Raw genomic sequence first — 8,471 nt, 5'->3', positions numbered from 1 at the left:
GTAGTTTGAATGAGAGAAGGACATAAGGCGCGTTCGTACCATATGCTCCCGTCTCGGTTTGTAGCGCAGTGGGAAGAGCGCCACGTACCTCCCGTTGCGGCTGAAGAGACGTGCATTCGCAGTAGAGTGCGGACGGCGGACAACGACAACGAGGGAGGGAGGGACACAGCCCCGAGCATGAGATGCTTCGCATCTAAAAAAATTCGGCAGTGATCACAAACCAGCATATTCGGGTACACAAGCCCGAGATAACCACCAGCTAGCCTATTACCGCAAGTGACCGTTCCAATGTGTGACCCGTTCTCGGAGATGATGGCAGGGTGGCTAGATGCCGCCGAGTAAACAAGAAAAGATCGTTTCAAAAGAAGCCCAAAAGACACAGCGTGACTTTTGTGAGGAAGCCAAAGACACGCGGGAGTTTCACAATTGCTCACACTTATGAAAAAAAGGTTGAATTTTACAACATTGCAAAAGAGAAAAATTAACTACCTGAGAGAAGACTGGAAAGAAATCATTCACATTAAATTTTTTGTATCGCGAACATATCTAAATCTAGGAACGAAAGCCCTTACTCAACTTATATTGTCGTCTTCTAGGTAGTCTCCACACTGTTCCAGGTGCGTTTGTCAGCGATGTAATCACGCCAGTACGTGATTGCCTTACTTGCTGATCCGCCAAAGTATATGGTGCGTTTCGTACCCAACCTAAACACAGTCCTTGAGCGTGTGTGCGACTAATCGGGAAAATTCTCAGCTGCCACTTCAGCTGAACGGTGCATTTTCTGTTTCATTTGAAAAGCTGCAACATCTTTGTGGTCAGTTAAAAGTCCCGGCTGTGACGTCTCGAAAATTGAGACAACAACGTACGTGAATGTTGCCGCTCAACGTGGTATTCGTACTTAATCGCGACGTTAATCTAAAAGAACTCGTGCTCGACGTCGGCGCTACTGAAGAGCACGACCGGCGAAAACAGGAAAAACTCTGCTATTTCCTTGACACCGCCTTCAGCAATTGCACCCGCGAAATGGAATTTTTTTCAAGTTTTTGACGCGAAACGCCGTAGTGAACGTCGCGAGCACTACAATAACGACATTCTCACGAAAGAAGCAAATAAGCCCCTGTTCGACGCTGGCGTTTCGAAGCGTTGTCACGTTGCCGAACGCCATCTGGATGAGCTACTCGCCGCTGGCGTTTCAAAGCGGAATCGTTCTCGAAGCGAGGAATCCGCTGCTCGACGCTGCCGTTTACGTTCGGCGTCGCGAGCTCTCCTCTGTGCAGCCTTGTCTTCGGAGGTGCTCGCGGTTCTGACAGTGTGCTGGCTGGCGCTAGTTGAAGGTGTGCCAGCCAGTTCGCTGGCGGAATCGTTGGCGTCCATTTCCAGTCATCGGACGGCGCAGTACCGAAAAAGCAACTGAGCGGAGCGCGGACCGGGTTTATTTGCAGAGCAGAGGGAGTGGAGAGGAGGAGCAGCGCGCATGCGCGTGATTGGACAGCTGGTGTGGAGAGGAGAGAGAAGTAGCAGCGCGCGTAGCGCACAGATGGTGTGGAGAGGAAGATCAGCGTGCGCTAGCGCACAGGTGGTGTGGAGAGGATGAGAGGTGTGGACGCCGGACGCCGACGAACGACGGAGGGTCGACTAAGAGATGCTTTGCATCTAAAAGAAGCCCAAGTCTCCCTGTAATAAGCGGAACTGGTAACGCTGGCTGATGGCATTGACGAAGACACGAGTCTCCAACCAATGGTAAGCGTGCAGAGTGGCCAACTTTCCATCTTGGACCGAGTGACTTCCAACGAATCCCAACATATGAGTGCCAATTTCTAAATAAATAACTCAACCAACCAATAATTCATTCGAGTTACAAATACCCTCGTGCAGTACAGAGCTCCGAAAAAGCACACGAATGCGCATACCTTCGTCATCCACTTTGACCCTGAGAACGTTCTTCGGACCCCCTGGGGTGCTTGATTTGAAGCGGAACGTGGCATATCTGAAACGTAAGAGAGAGAAATTGTGTGATTTCGCATATTAGGGAAATAACGTGGCCGAAAAGTGTGGTTATGCGGCATGAACCATGCGACCTGCAACTTTTGAGCAAGCCACCTGAATGATTTGTTACTCAACCTACGCTCGTGTAAGTTATCTTGCTGTGAACAGCTCGTTTCTCGCACTCATTAAAGCTAAATACTCTAAATGCAAGATGATCTCCGTGTGCGATATGTTGTACGGCTGCTGGAAACAGGCATGCTTTATGTTCGTTAGCTATTGTCATTACATTTACTAGAGCGAAAGCTCTAGCTACTACACTATGTCTCGCAAGGTCGTCCATCGCATCGCAATAACCTTAAGCCGCTGGAGCGCAGGAGCACAAGTATGGCAGGTGTGACTTCACGCCACGTGTTCCACTGCAGAGAGGCATTGCGGCTGTGCTCTCTCGGAGCCTCGTGGCTGCGGTACCACGTGACCAGGCGATGGTTTATAGCTGCTTCCCCGGCACTTGGTCGCTCAGTCCCGCCATGAATGGCGTGCCGCCAGCGGAGCGCAATTGAGACAGGTGTTACGTCACGCCACGTGGTCCGCTGAGGAGAAGGCGTCGTAGCTGCGCTTGCTTAGAGCGTTGTCACTGCGGTAACACGTGACTAAACAAAGGTTTATGTCTGCTTCGCCGGCGCTTGTTCCCTCAGTTTAGCCATGAAGTGCCAACGTCTCTACAATCGCCCAATCACGTTTCTTTGCGGTGGGTTTGGGAGGCGGCCGCCCATCGCACAAACAAGATTCTGTGACGTCATAGAGACCTCTCCAGAAAGTCGTTAAGGAGTCCCCACTGTTTCATCTTTGCTGTTTATAATTTGTGACAAATTTGGTATAATTGTAATCGGGACAAAGCACGCTTTGTAATAAACCCAACCTGTATTTCATCTCCGTAGCATTTTTAAGGCTGATATATGCAGGGGCGGAGCATGCGTCAGAGAGCGCATAATTTATCCTAACCCTAATCGCACTATTTACACAGAGCCAATTTCCTGCGCGTGCGAAGGTTGCATTTCTGGCACTGGGGAGGTAGTAACTGCCGCGAAATTCGATGAAACGAAGCAAGTGAAAAGCGCTGCGTACTTCTCTCCCTTGGGCGTGTACGAGAACCGAATGCGCATCTCGTCGTTCACCACTGGCGTCACCTGGACGCCGTTGATGCAGCGGGCGTCCTTGCCGAACGGGCTGTCTTCGCGGCTGCGGTACAGTACGTACCAGGTGCTGCCCAGCCAGTCGCACTGCAAGAGGCCATAGCGAAGGAAAGCGGTTGACCAGAACGCTTCCTTCTGCGCTGTTTAGTCGCGCGGAACTTAGAGGGGCCATGCAGGCAAAACACAAGTTTGGTTCATTCGAAAGATTGCCTCGTTCGAATCATGCCGACACCACTTCTAAAGTAAACTTCACTAAAATGAGCTACATAATTACGAAAAAAGGGAATGAACATGCGACCCAATAGTTCATCTCCCGCAACAAAACCTATGAGGTCATATACCAGCCAGCTCTGCGATTGGCGGAGGCCGGAAAAAGCAAACGCAAATTAGGCAGAGCCTATAAGCTTGCCGAAAGAGCTATTTGCGCTTAAATGCAATGCATATTCGTCTTAAAGCAGTAAGAATGGTGGGACAAACAGTGAAAGTTACGAAAGCACACGTAAACAAAGAAGTACCGATGCGTATGCTGCTGTCGGTACTGCGTGCACTATGCTTCGTTTAGATAAACAGCACTGCGGAGCTTTGGGGTTCTTGCAGACGACACTGGCAGATTGACGTAAGCGACGGTGTCTTACGTGACCATATTTGTCGAGCGAGCAGCATGTTTCACGAAACGATTATTTTCTCCACGAACAAAAAATCAAACCACCACGCCGGAACGCACAGCGATCAACGAACGCCCGCGCAGCTCCCCTGCCGTGGTTTGAACCGTGGCGACACCGACCTGAGCGGGCGGAAACTATAATGGCAAACTGTTTGCATGGCGACGCAGTGAAACATCCCCCTCGCGAGGGGAACGATAAAATGCAGAGCATTTCCGGGGGCACACGACGTTAAGTAGTTTAATGTTGTTGCACTTGTGGCAACTGCTGACGAGAGAGCGCTCGTCAGCAGTAATTTGAATGAGTCAGCGATATAAGGCGCGTTCGTAGCGTCCCATTCTGTGTCGGCTTTGTGGCGCAGTGGGTAGAGCACCATGTACATTGCGTTCCGCCCGCAGGGTCGAGGGATCGATACCTGGCGCCGGATAGTATTTTCTTTTATATAGTGTAGGGGGAGGGGTGCGGACTACGACTACGGACGCCTACGGACGTCAACGCGGGTGACATTGTGAGTTACTGAAATGCTCTGCATTTAAAACAGGCCTGGCTTAAATACGGTCACAAACAAACCAAAGGCAGAAAACTGCTTGCCGCGGTGTGGTGGCGCCACCTAGGTTGACTAACAGTAAGTGAGCAAGTCTCCGCTCCACACCAAGTTTAACTGAAAGACCTGTTCTTATGATGTCATTGCAAACGTCGCTCAAACACACGTTTTGGAGCGAAAATCAAATTTTTAGCCTTAATTGATTAATGTCGCTGTGAATAAAGTATCGTTTTCTCCCGGGCAAGCACTGGGGGCACTATAGAACAAGAAATCTTTTGACTAAAACAAACTTGTATTTTGTCTTCATGGCCCCTTTAAGGACGTTCAAAGCACCTCAGCAGAAAAATCTCAGGAGCATTAGTGCGGAAAGTTGGGCAAGTTGGTACTCGGATAACCGGGACATGTTTTCTAGCACACACACACACAAAAAAAAACCTGAACTTAGAGAAGGAACTAGCGTATGTCCCGTCCGTATTCTTCTCCTAATTCGCGCCTTTTTCTCGCGCTAGAGAACATGTCCCAGTTATCTCAGGCGGACTTACCCAAATAGCCGGGGGATATTTGATGCAGTGCTAAAGTTTCCCTTAATGGTCGGCATTAGAGTCGGCATTAAGGGAAACTCTCACGTCTGGAAAGGGGGGGGGGATATAGGAAACACAGGCACCTGTCCTCCAAATCGCGCGAGGAATTTTCAGGAACCCAGACTCTCCACGGGAGTTGATTTGCACCGATTCCCATTAGGCTGTGGCTTCAACATACCCATCTCCAATTCTCGCATACCCACTCAACGGGATTGGCCAATGGCGATGACAGATACTCTCTCAACAACCACGCTCTACTCGCTATAGCGAAATCAGCATTAAAAAGTGGCCTCGCAAGTTCAATGTAGCGTGCTGAGGCCAACCAAGCTTTTCAATCGAGTGCAGTCTATCAACAGATAGTCGAAGGCTTACAATGAGTCCTCCTCAGTAAAGATAATTGAGCCCCCAACAATTTAGCCCAACCTGCCTCTCCTCTTTCCAGTTTTCCACACATTGCCTGGAGGCGCCGTTGTTGGGCATCCTCGATTAACCAGTCCTGGACAGTCCGCGGGCAGGCCGAGGACTGCCCTCGGACAGGGAAGCCCCTAGGACTACATGAGAAAACCGGGTGCAGGAACGCGTCTAGGGCAGTCCGTGGACAATCAGAGACTGATAATCGAGGAAGACCATTCTGAATAAAAAATCTCGCAGCTTCAACATTAACAACGTCAAAGGCTCGATGCCGATTCACGAATTCCAGTGTGGCTGCGACTTCAACATAACCAACCAACACTCTCACACGTCCACTCAGTGGGATTGGCCAATGACGATGAGAGGTATATACCCTCAGAGGCTCGTGGCCTATTCACCAATTCCCGTTGTCAGCGACGTCAGCGTACCAACTCGGAGGAGCGTTCTGTGAAGTTCACTTAGACATATAACAAGAAGTGGTCAAGTGTCCTCGGAGTGTTTTGTCGGGTCACCAGCGTAACGGTGAATTTGCGGGGACCATAAACACGCAAGCTATTATCACCTACCCAGCGTAGACGGGATCACAATGGTGCCAACAGTGAGAGAACGGAGAACTGGGACTAAGCACATCTGCGGCTAGTTTTCGCTTTTCCTTTTTGCATTATGTGGTCCTTGACCGACGGGGGCAGTGCCGGCTTACGACGACAGAGCACACGGTGTCATACCTTGGAAATGTCCTGGAAAGGCGCCAGCCATGGCTTGGTGAGTCCGCTACTCTCAGCGGGTATCGCTGCCCACAGGAAGAGGCAGGCCAGGAAGGTGGCGATAAAAAGCGTCATCGTGATTGCTGCTTTCCGTTACGAGGTGCACTTCCGACTGGAGCTCTGTTATGAAGGCTCGCGGGTGGGGACTCCAGGCTGAATAAAATTACGGGTTGTCTGCCTCGCATTATATTGGTTTACTGAGCGGATGTTACCAATTAGTACGCAAATAAAAAAAAAACACAACATGAGAAAACAAAAAACAAAAAACAAACAGGCTACATGTTGCCGTAGCGTTTATTTTCGTAAATGACGCGTCCACGCATGGGTTGCTTCGGGCCCGCAATGTGCGCCTTCGTTTGCGAAACGCTATCTAGAGCACGACATGAATAAACTGTTCGAACGAATAAATAGACAAATGAGGAAAGATGCATCACGTATGCACCCGACGCCATGCGAGGTTCGGCTGTCTGTGCAACGTATGAAAGCAGAAAGTTAGCATACGGTTCGTAGCGCCGTACGCCCCAATCTGCGGCCCCACAGGGTGCAGGGCGATGAACCGAACGACGGGGCCAATGACTCCTCAACCGCGAAAAGCATCGCAGATAGGGCACGCACAAATGCCTGCGGGTAGATTCTTTTCTGATGGTACCTCTGATGAGATCAAATGAGGTTAAGCGTTGTGGAGCGCTAGCTGAGCTGGCATGGGAGAGAACTGAACAAGTTTGACTACATAGGCTACGCAGCACTAGCTCAAGCAACATCAACCGCCTGCTTTTTTGGGCCTTAATTTTGTCAAGTTGCCTTGGAGCAAAGCTTTCCCTATAACTTTCCAAGAAGTTTCTGTAATCATTACGTGAACACTGTGTCAGGGGGGAAGGAAAAACCCCCTCTGCAGGTTCTTGAGTAGGGTGTGTTCGGTGGCGAGTGGGACTAGCTACAGTCGCCAGTTAATCAGACGAGGGCGCTTTGTGAGGTTACGAAGAAAACATGTATTTTAGAACAAAGCACGATGCAGACAATAATACGTAGACGAGAGACTACCATAGAGCTAACAATAACCCAAAAGGAATAACTAGTCTACTAACGCGACATCAAGAAACCAAAACGCTAACTAATGTACAGAAAAGCCTATAAATCTAAACACCAGAAAAGAGCAACAGAAAAGTTCATAAACAGTTCACCGTGACGTGGCGTAGTACTCGGGGCGTCGGGGTGTCGCGTTGCGTTGCGCTGAGGGCCGCGTCGGGAAGTCTCACGCGCTGGGCTGTTGACGGTGCAGCTCCGTCGCTGCTCTTCCAGGAACGGTACTTGCGGGAGCAGTTGTGGCCGGAACCTGGTCACCACCAAGCGCCACGTCAGGGAAGGCCGCGGGCAGCCGGCATCCGGTAGCCGCCGGTAGACGATCTCCAGGCCGTGGTCGTTCAGGACCGGGGCACGACGCAGCGCGTGTGCCTGTCACGGGCCAGGACACTGGGGAATAGGGCGCTGGTCAGGGGAGGCCTTGGCGTCAGGTAGATCCCTTTGAGCTTGGGTCCCCGAGACCCGATGAGCTCTCGATCTGCGCCTGGACGCCGCTCTCCTCGAACCGCCCTCTCGGAACTCCTCCACTGGAATCGCCGTCCTTCCTCGTTCCCGTCTGGCCTCGTCACCCCACCGTCGTGGCCGGCTCTCATAGGGCCCTCGCGTTCACCGTCATCGGCTCGTGTGACCTGCCACTTCGTCTTTTTCGGCCATGCCGAAACGAGGACAATCCCTTCACGGACATGTGTCCGCGACGTCGTCGTCGTCGTCGTCGTCCCCGCCGACTGAGCGCTTCACCTTACACACTCTCAATAAGTGAAGTGTTACACCTGCCACTTCAGAAAAATAGAAATATGCACTTTTTCCTGAACGTCTCTGGTCAAGGCTGCAATTAAGTCTGGATGGCGATCGTGACGGCAAGTTTCCCTAGCTAGGATCGTCGGCACCATTCTGGGCACCACAGGGACCTCAAGGACGGCCGTGTGCCCCGTTGTGTAATCTTGGGTTCCAAGACCTAACGTGGCTAATACGGCTTTCGCAGAAAATCTTGGGAAAATAACCGACTTCCAATGCTGAAACTGCATTCGGAACTTGCAGTTTATAAGATGCTGCACAAGGAGCCATTTCGTTGGTCCTCTTGATCGAGAGTCGGTGCGAGTACCCGGCGAGAGGAGACTAATTAGCAGAAAAGCATTAAAGGAAGCCTTTAGCGTTTCCATGCCTGTTGACAATTCTGAAATTCTAGATGAAGTGCGCTCATCATCTGTTCGTCTACAGACTTTCCGAAACATTCTGCTGCTGCAATCCCA

Source organism: Haemaphysalis longicornis, unplaced genomic scaffold (genome assembly GCF_048455015.1).
Source record: "Haemaphysalis longicornis isolate Haplotype H1 unplaced genomic scaffold, Haemaphysalis longicornis Haplotype H1 scaffold_9, whole genome shotgun sequence".
In the NCBI taxonomy this organism is placed as follows: domain Eukaryota; kingdom Metazoa; phylum Arthropoda; class Arachnida; order Ixodida; family Ixodidae; genus Haemaphysalis; species Haemaphysalis longicornis.
Note: the sequence above shows the minus strand (reverse complement) of the source record.